Source organism: Bombus fervidus, chromosome 10, assembly GCF_041682495.2.
Source record: "Bombus fervidus isolate BK054 chromosome 10, iyBomFerv1, whole genome shotgun sequence".
Classification (NCBI taxonomy): Eukaryota; Metazoa; Arthropoda; class Insecta; order Hymenoptera; family Apidae; genus Bombus; species Bombus fervidus.
Genome location: NC_091526.1, coordinates 9343342 through 9359998, shown reverse-complemented (window position 1 = coordinate 9359998; position 16657 = coordinate 9343342). Strand labels below are relative to the sequence as shown.

At 38.6% G+C, this 16657-nt stretch overlaps 1 protein-coding gene across 8 annotated transcripts in view; it reads left to right on the top strand.

Annotated features, from left to right (window-relative positions):
• The first annotated feature begins 298 nt into the window (after positions 1-298).
• Positions 299-16657, top strand: part of 5-ht1 (serotonin receptor) — a 158425-nt gene continuing 142066 nt past the window's right edge. For 2 of the 8 annotated variants that reach the window (XM_072012106.1, XM_072012105.1), the window contains exon 1: positions 299-519. The gene's annotated coding sequence lies outside the window, so the exon portion shown is untranslated. Of the gene's footprint in view, positions 520-7093; positions 8524-9725; positions 9937-16657 lie in introns of those variants that run through there. The other 6 variants (XM_072012107.1, XM_072012104.1, XM_072012100.1 and 3 more) reach the window with 5 other exon arrangements.

Here is a 16657-nt window from a genome sequence, read left to right as displayed (position 1 = left end):
ATGAATATTCAGAGTATTTATCTCCGTCATTAATCCCGAATCGCTTGCACGGTGGTTCGCTGGACATCTCGGAGTAGATAAGGCGTTCCAAGGATGGGTGACGGTGTAGGTGGCATCGTTGGCCGTGTAGGGTGGCCGAACACTCGAGTTGTCGGGGGTTGTAGAGGGAGGATGGAAGGTTGCCGCGAGGCGAGCCGAGTTAGCGCCTGCGTAATACCATCTCTGTCTACTTGTCAGCCAAGCAGAGCTGCCACCACCCTGCCCGCTTTTCCTCTCGCCGCTACTCGATAACAAACTCCACAGTACCAGTACTGGCACGGTACTCCGGACCACCGGGTCGCTCGAACATCGCGCCGTTTGCATCGGGAACCGTTTTCACCGGATATCGATATCCGTGTTTACGCGACAGCGCATCGACGGCCGACGTTCGACTCGGGTTTAACCGGATCTGAACACGATTTTCGACCGGGTGCAATACGATCCAGCGCTGGATCTGTGGCAAGTCAACGCATCACGACGGTACATCCTTTCGGTTTTCCTGTGACAAATGTCTCTCCTTTAATATTCCTAATGCACGTTTCTTCGTTTATTCCGATTTGTTACAATTCACGTGATTTTCGATCGGTCGCGCACGATCCAGCCCTGGATCCGTGGCAAGACAACGCGCGATGAGCACCCTTTGATTTTTCTTTTAACAATGTTCTCTCCTCTAGCATCCCTAACGCATGTTCTTTTTTTCTTTTTTAATTTATTGCAATTTGTTAGAATTTACTCGGTTTTCGAAAGATTGCATACGATCCAATACTAGATCCGTGGCTCGTCCGAGTGAACGCGTCACGACGGTACGTCGCTTCGATTTTCCTATGACGAATTTCCCTCCTTTCGCATCCCTAACATAACGATTTAATCTAACTTAATTTGTTTAAATTTATTTGTGACTCGTTGTATGACGTGAAAGTTTCCAAAGGATCGAACAGATCTAGCGGATTAGAAGGAGCGTTTTTGTTTCGAAACTTCAAAGTTTCTTTCCAATTCGAATGAATGCCTTAACGATCGACGCGAGGAAACGGCACACCTCTCTGCTGATACGCTTGTTATGGTGTATAACTTGTTGCTCGGTCCTGCACCAGTCGCTTGGATCGCTACTGTGATTTTAAATAAATCGCGAGTCGAGTGTTTGAATATCATGTTACCAGCAGCCTCGTACGCTATTCCTGTGGTCTGTCTATTCTTTCATTTTTGGAGGGCCATTTATGGATTCTCGTTGAGAAGTTCGATAGAAGGTGCGAGGAGAGGAGAATCGACGAGACAACGAGGAAGGGAAGAATCACAGGGAGTTTTCCTCGTGTTAGACGAACCCTCTCGTTATTTGCGGCTTAGGATGACCGATAGCAAACACGCTCGTTCTATCTTCGATATTTGCTCATTGGATTATACGCTTTCCCTTCCCCCCTGCTTCTCCTGAAGGTCCAAGGAAGATCGAGTTTCTGTCGATCGAAGGTTCAGTGACATGCAAACATTCGCACCTTTGTTGGCATTTGGGAACTCGAAACTCCTTTACAGTTTCAACTTCAACAAAGAAAAGAACGAGAAGGAAAAAAAAAGGAAAAACGTAGCTGAACGTTCCTCTCGTTCTCCGATTTGCATACTACTCCAAATGGACAAACTACTCGAAAACTTAACTGCACGGAGAAACTCTTGAGTTGTTCCTTGAAAAAAAAAAAGTAAAATAAAAATAAAAGAGAAGACGAGAAATTGGTGTCCATTCAAACATAGCTCGATAATGGAAACAAATTGGCAAGTCTCGGAGACGAGTGTCGTATCTTTACGATTCCGTCGCTCGTTTCCTGTTTTTCATCCTGTGTTTCATCTCAATCGAGAAGTTTAGAGATTCGTGGATCAGAAATACTGCCACGGAAATGAAATCTCTCTGAGCCCTGGTTCTCGTCATTTCTGCATGCTGCCGTGGAAGAGGTTATTCGCTTACACCAACGCGTTTCAATGTCCATCTACGTCGGGGGAATAAAAGGTGCACGCGGAGAAAGCGGCAGTGGCTGATCGTCGCTTCGAGGTGAGATCGTCACGGGTTTCAATTTCACGCGTAGAAATATCGTGGGCCGTAACTCGCGTGTTCTTTTTTCTATCTCGTTTCTCCTTTCTGGCTTCCCTTCGTCATCCCCCTTTTGTTATTCTCGCACTCCACGGGGAGAAGTCGATCCCCTCGTGACCGAGCCCGCCGACAGATTGAATCTTTCGTTCACAGATCTCTCGCTCGTTGGCGAACGCAGCCCGAAAAACGAAGGGATCTACTCGGGAAAAAAAAAAGCAGTCCACTTTTCGTTTTAGAGCGAATGCCGCTTTATCGTTGCGTTGTTTCTTCCCCCCTTCCATCCCTGTCACTATTTTAAAATGGAAATCCGGAATTTTATCGTCGCTTCTTCCGCTCTAAATTCTGTCTCGTTGCCTTCTCTGCTTTTCCGTGTAAGTTAGTGTCCTTTAAAGAATAGAGAGTCGACGTTCATTTTACACGATCGAAAGTTCCATCCTCCACTCGGCTTTAATCCTCTTTCCTCCTTTCGAAAGATTCGATTTCGAGATTTAGCCGGCCGATAAATTGAATTTGTTCTGAGTTGTCCACCGGAAGGGATGTTACCTCTTCGGTCAGCAGAGGTTTTGCCATCGTTTCATATCGCGGTGGGAACGTTTGATGTCGTAAAGCAGGATGTGCATTATGATCGAATTGGTAGCATGCGACCGTGTGTCCACGGAAATCGCGTTATCATTGGAATTCCGGATCTCCTTGGACCGGTTGTCACCGTGAATCGCCATCGAAATCGTTTTCCACGTCACGCCTTTGATCGTGAGCTCCACGCTGAAATCTAAATTCTACGAACCACCGAATTTCCAGCTATTTCTCTGATCAGACTGATATCAGACCGATTTCTAGATCCAGTCAGCTGACAAATTGAATTTTTCTTCGCTGTCTCTCCGACTGAAACGGGCGTTTCCCCTTTATTTATTAAAATCCCTACGATCTGACCGAGGATCTCCTTTCGTTTAACCAATGGCAGATAAATCGAATACAGCAAACAGCTGGATCAGGGCTGTACGGTTTCTTGGTTCGCTTCGAATCGTCTGGAATCGCTCCGAGAATTAAGCAATTACGGTTTCTTTCGACCGGTATTAACCTGACCTCGATCAATTCTCGCTCCCTGCAGCTTCTTTTTCTCGTCCATCTGATTCCAGATCTCTAAAGCTCTCCCTCTCTTTCGTTTTGGACCCGACTAACCGCAACAACATTGTCTAGAGTTTTCCCATTAAAGAGACACGTCGCTGCTGTTTGCACGCGATGCACTGCTTCCTCAAATCACCCTGGGCGGACTCTGCTATTCACGCGAACAGACGATGACACGCGTCGTAATTACGGGATGGTATTTACGTTTACTAGTTCAAGTTCCACTGCAACGTTTCGTTTGATGGAACAAACCATTGTTGTTCCCTGTCACCTAAAAGCTTCCAACCTTTGTAACACGAAATCGACGATTAATCGAAAATTCGCGCATCAGACGGCGAAAATCGATCTTATCAGAATCTTTCTTCTTAAGCCATTAAATGGTCTCTTACGAGGTTGAAACAAAACCAGAGCGAAACAAGAAAACTTATTATTATTCATTTGTTTCATACGGCGAGCCATAGAAATACGGCTATTCGTATTAAATAAATTCTTGCTAAATTATATATCATTTACCAGAAATATCTCGTAACTTCTATATCTATTTTCAGATTTATTCAAAACTTTGCCAATATAATCATGATAATCGAGTCTTAACAACGAGACGAATGAAATTGCAGAATGTTTCGCACAAGACACGCGATACATCGTCGTTGGCTGCCATCTGAAATCTTCGAACCTTTCTGCCACGACTTCGGCGATTAATCGAAAATTCGCGCATCTAGCGACAGCTCTCGTTCTCATTAAGCTTTCTCGTTTTCTCTGACGTTCCGATTGTTCGATTCTATCTTCGATAGATTTCGTATCTACCAAAGACTCTATCTGCCAAAGGCAGACCATCTGGTCTACCGCCTTCCTTTCGTTTCGGTTCCGTAGAATATTTGATCGCGAAACGAAGGAAATGCATCGACTTCTAACGAGCCTATATTTCCTTAGGCAGTTTCCTTTCCTTCTCTCGCTAAGGTGGCGAGGAAATTTCTCGAGTTGCAGTTTACTGGGTCAATGGTGAGTATTATTCGACCGGTTGGTCATTCTGTGACTTCCCTTCGCTTCTTTTATCGATATAGCTGGATGGGAATCGATGGACTATGAAGAAATTGAGAAAGTAATTCTATTCTCTACGATATTAAAAGAATGAGATAGTATTCGAACCGTTGCAGACATTCTTTCTCAGATTTGTTAACACTATAATGAAACTTCACTATAATTCTTCTATCCGTAATGTTTAAAACAAATCTGAAAAAACATATACAAGTTACAATACATTTAGCACAAGCGTATATTTCGTAGAAATGAAGAAAATAATTAATCAGTCAATTATTTATTATAACTGTAATAGGTTTCGATATTCGATTCACAGAATTTCTTCATTTTATCATTTCCAGTTTAACATGGTTATTCGTACGGTAAATCAATCTTTTATTACATATTATACGTTTGTAATAAATGTTTTGTAACTTTTATATACATTTTCAGATTGCTAGAAAATTTTACCAATATAATTACGAAAGTCTTCTCTCGTTAAGGTGGCGATGAAATTTCAAAATATTTCACATAACACGTACGACATGGATATAGGGACTGTCTATGGTGAATTGTTCAAATACTTTCGCGATGTAAGTTTCGCTTTTTTACTTTCATATAGAGTTCTTCATCGTTGTGGCCAGGCGATGCTGAAATTTCTCTGTTGTAAGTGGAAGAGATTCTTGAGGATGTTCCAGCATCGTATGACTTCGAGATTCCATCGTAGTCCACGAGATTCTTTCGTCACGTTATTCGTCGAAAGAATAAGAGAAATATTCGATCTGCTGGCGATCGTTCGGTCCTTTGTTCGCCTCTTGCTGGCGATTATTAAAATTTATTGGTTTATCGAGCATGATGACCCTCGCTTGGCAGAACGTAAGGTCGAAGGATTAAGAAAGGTCGTTAACAGGGTCACCTTTATCCTCCATTGCGTGCTAGAAATACTTGAATAATTCCATGCGATACGTTACATAAGGTGTCGTAACCCGTTTGATGTTTCTGCATGCAGTTTCATCTTCCTTTTCTCTTAGAAAACGATAGAAACAAGGATTATTATAAAACAACAATTTGTGGAAGAAAATTTTCTGAGCGATGCTCCTCTGGAATTCTGAAGTCTTCCTGGAATTGCTGAATCATAGTAAATCTTCAAGTATTCGTATTTTATCGAATTTTTAGAAAAAATGTCTCATTTCAAATTAAATCGTAAACAACAGGAGAGGAACACGACAAGTACATTTTTGTTAATTTGTTGATTTTTAATATCCTTATGGCTCGTTTTAATATCAAATAGCTAAAAGTGGAAAGAATCTGTCAGATCCAGCCAAAGGCAAAATCGCTACAACAAACGCTGTTTTAAAGTTTATATTTATAAATAATATTTTAATACTTGGATAGACAACATTGACTAAATTATGAGGTGGACGAAAAACTAAAATACGTTCAGCTTGAAAATCAAATAAAAAGAGAATACTCGTAACACAGGTTTTATCGACAACATTATATTCTACTAAATTGTTAAACCGTTTCATCGTAAAAAACGAAAAATGTGATTTATCGTATATTCTTCGTCTACGCACTCCAATTATTTTGTATATTTCTAGAAAGAAATGTTTCTGTTATATACAGGGGATTCCCGGTGGAACGATTCTGTTCTATTTGCTTTTCATTCCGCTTATTAAGCGCGGTCACAAATTTTACTCTTGATCCTCTTATCGGATCCAATTCGGTCCGGCGTCTTATCGGCCTACAAAAATTCCCGTCGCGGTGCAAGGACTTCATCCCAAGGAATGATTTCCTTAATCCGCGGCTAGGAAAGAGAAAGAAAAATAGAAGGAAAAGGGAAGAGGTCTCGGTAGTCCATTGTCGTCGGCGATTTTAAATCGTAGCGAGTCAATTAATCCGCGCGGTCCTCCTTCCTGAATGTTGAATAACGGCTGCCGACGTGTATTAATTGGAACTCGATGAGAGGATTAAGGACTAAGTGGCCGGCTGACCTTTTCCTCGAGATGTCTACCTTTTTCACCGTTTCACATCGCTGGGTTCTGCTTTCTTTTTCTTCCTCTCTCTCTCTCTCTCTCTCTCTCTCTCTCTCTCTCTCTCTCGTTTCGACGAACAAGCTATCATTAACTTTTTCTTACCTGGTCGATGAAAATAAGAAGAGAAGAGGAAACGTAAAAATTAATTGCCGATCGAATGTTAGATCGTCGACTGGGACGTTTCGTTATGAACAAAGATGGAGCAGTTCGGCGTGGAAAGTATAAGATTTTGAAATCTGGGACAAAGTACGGCCATTTCTCGAGGAAGATCTCGAGTCAGTAGTAACGAGATACTTCATTCCAGTTCCTATCTACTTTGCTTTTGCGAAAGAATCACGATATTTCTGGATTCAATTGCAGCTTCAATCCGTACAAAAGCCACCCTTATACTTTAACAGATTTCGCTCGAGGACCCCGAACCCCTTTCCAAAGACGCAAACGATTTCGAAGTTTTGCTGGAAAATAATTTGCCAGCTGCTCGCTGAGCAAACATCGACATGCTATCTTAAAGTCGACGAAGCTGTCCCAAAACGTTGCCCGGTCGTAAGTTCATAGAGTTGAACTCTTCGTTTCACGATAAACTAGCTGCGGCCGGAAGTTCTGGCTCTGCAGAGGGGAACCTGCCTTCCTGAAAGCGCACGGAATACTGATAGGAGCTCGTGTAAACCTGTAACACTCCCTATCACACCTTCCTCTTTCGTCATTCACCCCAAACACTGCGATTATTCTAGAGAACCACTGTTGGCTGTTCGAAACTGTTAAAGAAGCAAATTTTTCATAATAATCAAAAATACTTTAATAGAATATTCACAGATTATTCCTAACAAACATCGCGATGGCTCGTTGAATTTTCGGTTGAACGAATAGCAAGAAATTTATGGAGTTACCAAAAGAAAAAAAAAAAAAGAAGAAAATAAAATTGTACGAGAAGGATACAGGTACATAAAGAGGAATATTGTCGTATGTGAAGGAAATAAAAATAGAATATAGAAGGGTCACGTTATGGTGATAAATACATCGTACTTTGATTCACGGAAATGTCATTCATAAACCTGGTATATCGATTAGACATTCGAGTTAACCCTGCTGTGACATTTGAGTCGTTTTCCATCGGATCGTATTTTTCTACCCTTCGAAAGTTTCTTAAACTTGAGGAAAACATGGGAAAGAATGTATTTATAAAGTTATATTTATAAAGTAACAATCGTGTGCTACAGATTTTCTTAAAACATTAAAAGATTTTCCTTCGTTTAAAGTTGAAACTGAAGTAAAGCCGATTTATAAAATATTTTTACGGAAGTCAGAAGCATGATTATTTATGCTATACGCTAAATTCTTATTAAATGTGCAATAATTTGTAATAAACATCTTGTAATTTCTATAAATACGTATCTTCGGATTTGCCTGAAACTTCTCCAACATAATCAAGATAATCAAGTCTGACGACGGTGCTAATGAAATTTCAAGATTTATCATACACATAATATATTCATAGGAAGTGTCTACAAGTGTTCGAATAATTTCGTGGCCTGTGTAAATCCTTCGAGGGCCGTGTGGCAGGGGTTAAAGAGGGGTTGTAGTTACATAAAGACGACGAAGAAGTATACTTGAGCAACCGAGGTATTTAAGCAGCCAGGGTTAAACAGGGGTCGTAGTTACATAAAAACACACTCAAGTGTACTTGAGAAACCAGGGTATCTAAGCAACTAAGGATTAAACAGGGACTGGTAGTTATATAAAACACATCGAAGTGTACTTCAACAGCCAAGGTGTTTAGTCTCTGGAATAGTCGATGATGAACCTTTTCCCCGTATTGCGAAACGTCGAACGAAAAACGGGGCCGGCCAGGTGGCTGCTACTTTCAGCTGCTGCTAAAACGTGACCCGACACTAGATTATCGGCCGTCGTGATTGGGTATTCGTTCGAAATAAATGGCCGCTAATGGTATTTCTGGTAGGTGTCTCGGCCGATAATGCGCGTATCCGGTGCAGCTAGCATTAAAGCGACGAAAACAGCGCGTTGCTAGCCACTTCGTTGCCTCTGTCTCGCTAATGATTCAACGTTTTAATCGTTCTCGTCAAACTGTCCACGTCTGCGAGCGGATCATCGCCGTTTGGATCACGTACCACCGGGATAAGGCATTCTAGACGAGCAACGTCGTGCATGCAGACGATGCAACAACGATGGTGTGCGTCGTCGTCCGCTGAGATTGGCCTTGTCTAGAGATTTCAGGTATGAGCCAAATTTTCCTACGAATTCACAGCCTCCAGTGACTTTTGTGCCATGATAAATTACTGATTCATTGTTTACGGAGGATGTGGTAGGGGCGGGTTGGCGCTCGTGCGGATATAATATTCCAGGCTGATATATTCGAGCTTTGTCACGAGAAATACACTGGGAAATTTGTTTTGTTATTTAAGGAAGGAATTATTCTCTGCTTGAAAATGATCGAGTTACGTTAAGTATACGTTACTGACAGACGGCAAATGTTTACGCATTTAGAGAAAATCTAAAATTGTGATAACCGTGTATCGTATAAAAATTATTTATTTAGCGGATGAAACTAAATTATTTATCTGGCTTCTATCTGTTTTTAATAAATTTGCATAAGTAACCGCAATCTGCTTATCAACGATGAACCAGTATTTCTAGAAGGATTTTCTTCTCTTCGTATCTTTATAGATTCTCATAAAAAGCTGTTACCTAGAGCTAGAGATTTCTAGCATTCTATGTATAATAAATTGTTATCTAGAAGATTGCACATTTCCAAAGAAATCATGCATACAATAAAAATTCTAATATTATTCTGCAATTCGCATCGAATCAAACCGCGATACTTTTGTATTATTCAAGAGCAAGAGGCATTTAATTTTGGCAGAGTATTCCCTTGTATTTTTTAACTACTCTATTTACCATAACTTTCTACCTACAGGAATATTCGCTTGTATTCTTTAACCACTCTATTTACCATAACTTTCTACCTGAAAGATTACGTATTTCAAAAAATCTTGCATCCCCGCTTAATACATATTCTAATATTATTCCGCCATTCATATCGAATCAAACCGTAATACATATTACTTTATTATTCAAAAGTCTGGGGTATCTTTCTAACCAAAATGTTTCGGAATTGATCGTAGAGGAACGAAAACATGCGCATAAATTGTCCATGAAGTGTAAACATCTGTGCTCGCGTTCCTCATTCAGCAAAAAAAAGGGACGTGTTCGACGAACTGTGATATCGTATCATTGCTTGTCAAGCGCAGAGGCATTTCTTTTTTTTTTCTGAACATCTTCTATGTTATCGCAGTCTGTTTCGGTTTTCACTCGGCCGAATAAACAATTCGAGAATCGTAGAGTTCGACAAAAGTCGGTTTTGGCGTGTGTTTGGGTCGTGTTATTACTCGTCATTGTACGCAGTTTAGTGTTCGCTCAGCCTTCGAAGTGCGCGTACGTACTATGGCGTTCTCTAAAATTTCTAGAATATTTATAATTACGTTACTTTTATTAACTGTTGGCGTGCCATGCTCGTTTTACGATCGCGGTTACGTGTTAAACCGATATATTTATTAATTTTAAACACGCGAGTGCTGTAATCACAAGGTTTGGCGTACCCTCCGGCAATATCCCGTAATCTGACAATGAGTGAGTAAGCCCGACAGAAATTTTCCAATATTTAATACCATCGTAAACTTTTTATAGCTGTATAATAGCATACGTTATATAATAGTCAATATGTTCATTATCGTTATTAAAATCGTCGAATAAAGAGAGCGATTGATCGAAGGGAAAATGGTACGTGACGAAATTTTAACTTGAGAAAATTCTGGATTTAATTAATCTTTAGACTGGAAACATTTTTACGGTACCCTTAAGCTCTAAACGCGAAACATTCGTGCCCGATGCGTTTCTCAGTAGGCAATTCTCGTGGAAAAGATGCACAAAAATTCACGTAACATTTTCAAACGTTTTAAATTAAGGTTATCATAAAACTTTTGTGAAATAACATTTTTTGCGAGAAATTCAAGCCGGTCGAGATAGCCCGGGTATGCAATACTCGCTGTTACAGTTTAAGGGTTAAATTTTAACTGAGAAATCTATGGTATAGTAGAAAGGTTTATTCTAAAGATTGAAACACACCGTTATGTGCATGCAATATTATTTATAAAGATTTAGAAGATCGTAGCAAGGCGCGATAGATAAATACCTGTTGAAGAAATGCACCTGTGCTACTATTTTCTCATCGAAGCATCGATTAATTAAAATATTTTAATATCAAAAGAATCGTATATTTTCTCCGCTTTTTCCTTAATTTGATACCAAATAATAGTAACTAGAAATGGATAGATAATTAACAATACAAAATTAGACACATTCATTCTCGTTAGTACACGAATTGAATAGAGGCCAATCGGATGAAAAGCGGTAGAAACCATAACTTAAGGAAGTAAACTTTTAATAGAGACATCTGCATACATTTAAACATTAAAACGCATTGTTACGCTTATTCATAAAGGCCTGAAAATTCCTAAGAAAGCTCCCCATAGTCCAAAACGCTTGCACCACATTTCCATTTCCAACCCATTAATTTAATTATCGCATTTTCATTAAAACAATTGAACATTTCGTTGCTTAACTAAACGACGAAAGCCAGGTATTATTTCCTGTAGAAAAAAGCAAAAAAAAAAAGAAAAAGAAAGAATTTCCGCGAATAGGAGCGTTCGTTTGTATCCAGGGAATGCTTTCGAATCGAAAGGAGGCTTTACTCTTGCGTTTTTCGCCCTGCCGATAGTAACAAAGAAATTTATGCGTTCCCATTCGAGGCTTTTATTCAAGCCGCACCTTCCATTTACCTGGTGTACGGATCGAGAGGCGTCCGGTTAACGATTCTACAGTCAACGAAGCTTCGTTCTTCGCCGAGAACTCGGTTAATTGCGCCGATAGTTTCGTTTCATTAGCGACTAAGCTATCAAATCGTTTTGCCATCGAATACGGGATTTGCTGATCGTGAGTCCACTTGAGCGAAGAATAAACGAACTTGCCGCGAAACACCAATGGTATATGTGCAAATAAGAGTAGAAATTTCGCCAGAGCACGCGAATATACGGTTCAACTGCAAAGATAAAGCATCGAGGGGTTTACACCGAACAGGAAACCCCTTTGGCAATCTGAGCTTACCCTCCACGTCGTATTTCCTTCTGTTTCGCATCTTTTTGTCTCGCTGTAATATTTATTCCGTCCTTTATTCTATTTACACGCGAACGTCATCGAAACGATACACCGTCGTCGATTAATATTTCATTCGGTTTCGATCCGATCGGAGGTCGACCTCCGACATTCGTACTTGACACATTATGTAAGAACATAAGAAACGTAATTTCATAATCAACTTGAATCGTGGCTCCTTATCCCTCGAGGACGAAACGTTTTAACTCGTTGACTGCCACGTGAGTTTTATATAGTTTGACGTGGGAGGCGTGATAGATCGAGACACGCTATATCATGGCATTTAAATTTTGAAAAATATTATACTGTATTTTGTGCAATTTTATCTGATGTTATGTAAATCGTTTATATTGTTGAGAATTTTTTAGTCCACGAAATTTGTCTTGTTTGAATTATTCTAAAAGATTTAATAACGCGGGTTAAGTTGAGAGTGAACGTGTTAATTAATCAACTTGTATTAGCTTTCTTTTTCTTTTGAAAGTAAATAGTTATAACGATGTGTTTTATTAGACGCATCTTAAGCAATGAAATAGTATGTAGAAAATAAACGTATCCTTTACTTTCAGTATATGCAATTTCCATCGAAATGTTCTAGTAATAACTTTCCCTGGAATGATTTTGCTATTTTTGCAATCTACGCGTTCAAACGATTCGATTAATGTATGTATAATATGTTGTATTTCACAAAACGTGGCTTTGCTAGAAACATGCATGTAAAGAGAAAGACAAAATTAATTAATTACGAAATTATTAGTTACGCGAAAGTTATTAGTTTCGTCGTTTGCGGGATTAAGTTTCGATCGTAAGATAAATATTATGTTCAACGATGAAAGCATTATCGAAGACGAATTACTCGTTTGATTTTCAGCGAAAGCTATAACGAAAGAAAAATACCAAGCGATTTACAAATACATATTTCGAATTGAAATCTTCTCTTCGTGATGTTTTGTTATTATTAAAGATATTAAAATATTGCTTCGTTACAGTTTCTCGTGAAACTTTATCAATCTGTGAACTATTTTTAAAAACCGTCATCATCGATCCTAACGGTTTAAACTAACTTTCTATCTTCAACTATGTTTTATTAAGATACTACATTTTAGTGACAAAGAGACACCGATACAAGAAAGACAACAAGAATTTATCGGATTTTACGAAATATCAAAGTTTCATTAAAAATGGAATGTGAAGTTTGCCCTCTGGGAACTTAACTTTTTAGTCGAAACTTATACTCGTGAAATACTTATCAAATAAAATTCAACGATACCAATTTTAAGTTTTAGCAATCTTGTCGTTCAAAAGTGACTGTACGAAAAAGGTAACAAAATTTTGTATGGCTTTCTTCTTCATACGCGTGTTAGATAGATCGTTCGTCTTTGTTGCTACTATGAGTATAACTGGACACTGTCTCGTGGAAATAGAAAAGTAATATTCGTATTACTTAGGCTATACATCTCTGCACTTATGCAACCTTCGTGATTGATGTTATTTGGCAAATTATAAATTTATACTAAAGCGATATTCCGCTACTTTGAGCACGATACGTGTTTAAATAAATAATACGACTTTCCGTCTAAATGGTTATCACGTTAAAACAAGCCATGCAGTAAGCCAAGAATAAAAATAACTTTTGAACCAATGGATTGCTAAACTCAAAACCGTCATACTTCGTTTCTATTCATTTACCATCGGAGAATGCAATAAAAGTTAAAAAAAAAGAAAGAAAGAAAATAATCTCTCAGAGGAAAAATTTACCCAAAATGGACGTCGAAAAACGTTTTTTAACTTTTGGCTAATGGTTTCGAATCCATCTTGCAAAAAGCGTGTCGGATCATCAACGAACGTGCGCGATATTGAAACTCATTGAAAGTTGCTGATTCTATTCAACTTGCGTACGAATCTATCGAGCAAGTTTTCCATTGAAGGTGTTTGATCGATCAAAGTGTATCTTATCACGAAAGTCAAGGGTGAAGAAAGATCAAGGAAATTTTCTTTGGAGAATAGTCACCTAGGAAAGGAAGTTGGCTTGTCCTTACAGCAAACCCCTTGTTCCTTTAATCTAGATTTCTCGTGAATCTCACACGGTGCAGCCTCTTTTAAAGCTCCGTTCGGCCAAAGAAAAACGGCTAACTTGTTGAATTCGCGTTGAAGAAGACCAAGCTTTGAACCGGCTTCGGTCTCTTTTCTTTCACCATTTCAGAGGCCAGTCAATTAGTCTGTGATATTTAGAAAGCCTCGACTCGTGTCCATTTTTCTTCCCTTCGTTCCTTTTTGTTGAACAAAAAGGTCCTGTGTTTGATTTTCGAGTGTTCGAGTTCTGCGAATTCTTCATATTGTATGTTGACAAATGGTCTTCCTTGAAGTTTATTTCGACTAATTGTTTAAGATTAAACGAATAAGATTAATAAGATTCTTGATATTGAACGATGTATGTTTTATGCCTGACATTCCTTTCTTTTAATTAAGTCCACTTCTTCTTCTTCTTTTACCTGTTATTGGATAAGATTTTTTTAATGCAATTTTATATTTTCATGAACATAACTAAAGAAATGGAACATAAATAGATATTTGTTTCATCTAATAAACGTGTACTTGGCTATTAACAAATACTTCACTTGGAATATTTTATATCGTTTCGTGTATTATGAGCACTTTGTGCTCTTCCGCACCTTCGAGCCTCTCGTGATTGCATGAAAATCCACAGTCTACTTGTAATTAAAGAATAACCAAATGAATGGAACATAAATAGATATTTGTTTCATCTAATAAACGTGTACTTGGCTATTAACAAATACTTCACTTGGAATATTTTATATCGTTTCGTGTATTATGTGCATTTTGTGCTCTTCCGCACCTTCGAGTCTCTCGTGATTGCATGAAAATCCACAGTCTGCTTGTAACTAAAAATCATGCGAAGAATCGCTTGTCTTAATGCTTGTCACATAGCAAACGTGGACATACATGATTACGATGGAACGTTGAGCAGAAAAATAACTGTTAACGCGTTAAAGAGTCGCAATTTTACAGAAATCACAGACAAGATGACAAATTTCTCCTTTTTTCAGGGCATACCGTATTTCAAAATCTCTATGTGTTTCCTTTCCTGTGTGATTCGAATAATAATTCAACGAGGCTGACAATCGCGCGTTTCCAACGCCATAGAGAAATAATTGTTTGGCCCAATTGAATTTGCATCAGAAGTCCGTTATTACCGTAGGGAAAAAAATGGCACTCTTTTTATTCATTAAAAGTTCGAAATCCCATTCGCGACGATACAATTTCGAGAATAACGAGACAACGTTTCTCCTCGTTTTGTTGCACTCCGCGTAGCTTTTCTATAATACTTTCGTCTCTATCTTTTTTCTTTCTTTTTTGCTCGCAACCATCGTTCGAAATGCGATTAATAGAGAGACAGTCGATGTTAACGGTATGGTTGGTGGAAACGTAGATACGTTTTTCGAAATCTCCGTTCTATTTCTGCCGATATAGACGATGCTTAACGAAACAAAGAAAACGAGCGACGAGTGACACATTTTAAAGAAAAAGAGAGAGCCGCGCCTGCTCGTCGGTGCTTGAATTCAGTGGCTGGTGGTTCTCCCAGGGTGCTCGTCGCTTTTTATGCTTCCCGGTGCACGTTCTTCCGTGATATCGTCAGCGTAAAGACCGGATATAAAGATCCAGGATTGGTGTGGGTCGAAAGAGAAGGAACGAGAGACAAAACGAAGATTTCTCTCGATTTGAACATCTGGAACGCGATGTTACTGTGTTTTCAGAGCTGCAATAAACATCATACTGTATATATATATATATCGTAGTTTTTTTTTTTAAGAAACGATCATTATGAAAAGTAGGAAATTTCATGAGGTTCGATTGCATCGGGAATTTCTCGCATTAGTCAAGAAATTGCGGAATTTTTTGAGGAGCGTTCTAACACGATAACGTTGTGTCTTCGACAAGCAGCATTTTCTAGACATCGTAGTTTTTTCTTTTTTTTTTTAATGTCATTCAGAAAGATGGAAAATTCTACGATATTCGTGTACACAACGAAGATTTGATCAAAGTGAAAATTATTAACCAAGAATTTTTAGAAATTGAATTATTTTGAACACGATACGAGACGATATCGTATCTTCGGAATCACGACGTTACGTATGTTAGCCTTTTACAAAATGATAATGGAGCAATTGAAAAATTGCACGTGGTTTAATTTGCATCGAGAACGTTTTAACAGCGTGGAAATAATTAACCGAGAATCGGAGATTTATCGCGTTGAACCGCGTGGAAATATCGATAACGAAATTTGAACTGACTGAAATTTGTCTATTAGGTAAATGTAGCTGTTTATTTAGCTATGTTTCCGTCGATTGCGTGCGCTATATCCATGGTCAGTTTAGTAACGCATAGAATATATAATTTAACGGGTGTCGCGTAAATACATTCGGAAATTTATTAATCAAAGTTACGTGGCATTCATTTGTACCTACATGCGTCGTGGCGTATCGATCCCGAGGGACAGCGAAATAATTTACGAATTATTTCAATGACTTGTTAAAAGTCGAAGTTCATTCAAGAATTACCAGTCGACGTCGCTGGTCTATGAAATAAGTTTCGTCTCCGCAGCAAGTCGGTCTGCTTGTAAACGCGTACTATCTTCAAATCCCAGCCTCTTGTTTTCGTTTGTCACGGTCTTTAACGTATTTCTCGCGACATTTTTATGAATTCGTTTTACGTGGATTTGATTTTTTTTTTTTTTTTACGAAAAATCATTCAGTTAATTTTCACGTAGGATTTCCCCGTTTCATTCATAACAATCTTTGACGCCTTATAAATTCGTTTTACGCGAGTCTAATCCTTTTTATTACGGAAAATCATTCAATCAACGTTTGTGCAGCATTTCTCCATTTCATAGTTAATAATCTTTGACGTTTTAGAAATTCGTTTCACGCGAGTCTGATCCTTTTTTTTTTTTACGAAAAATCGTTCAGTTAAATTTTGTATAGGATTTCCGCATTTCATTCTCAATAATCTTTAATATTTTTGGGAAAACATCGCGAAACCATTCTTTGGTCAATTTACGTTTGCAGAATAAAAATTCATAGATGTATCGGAACTTAAAATTTATTTATTCATTTGATACGAA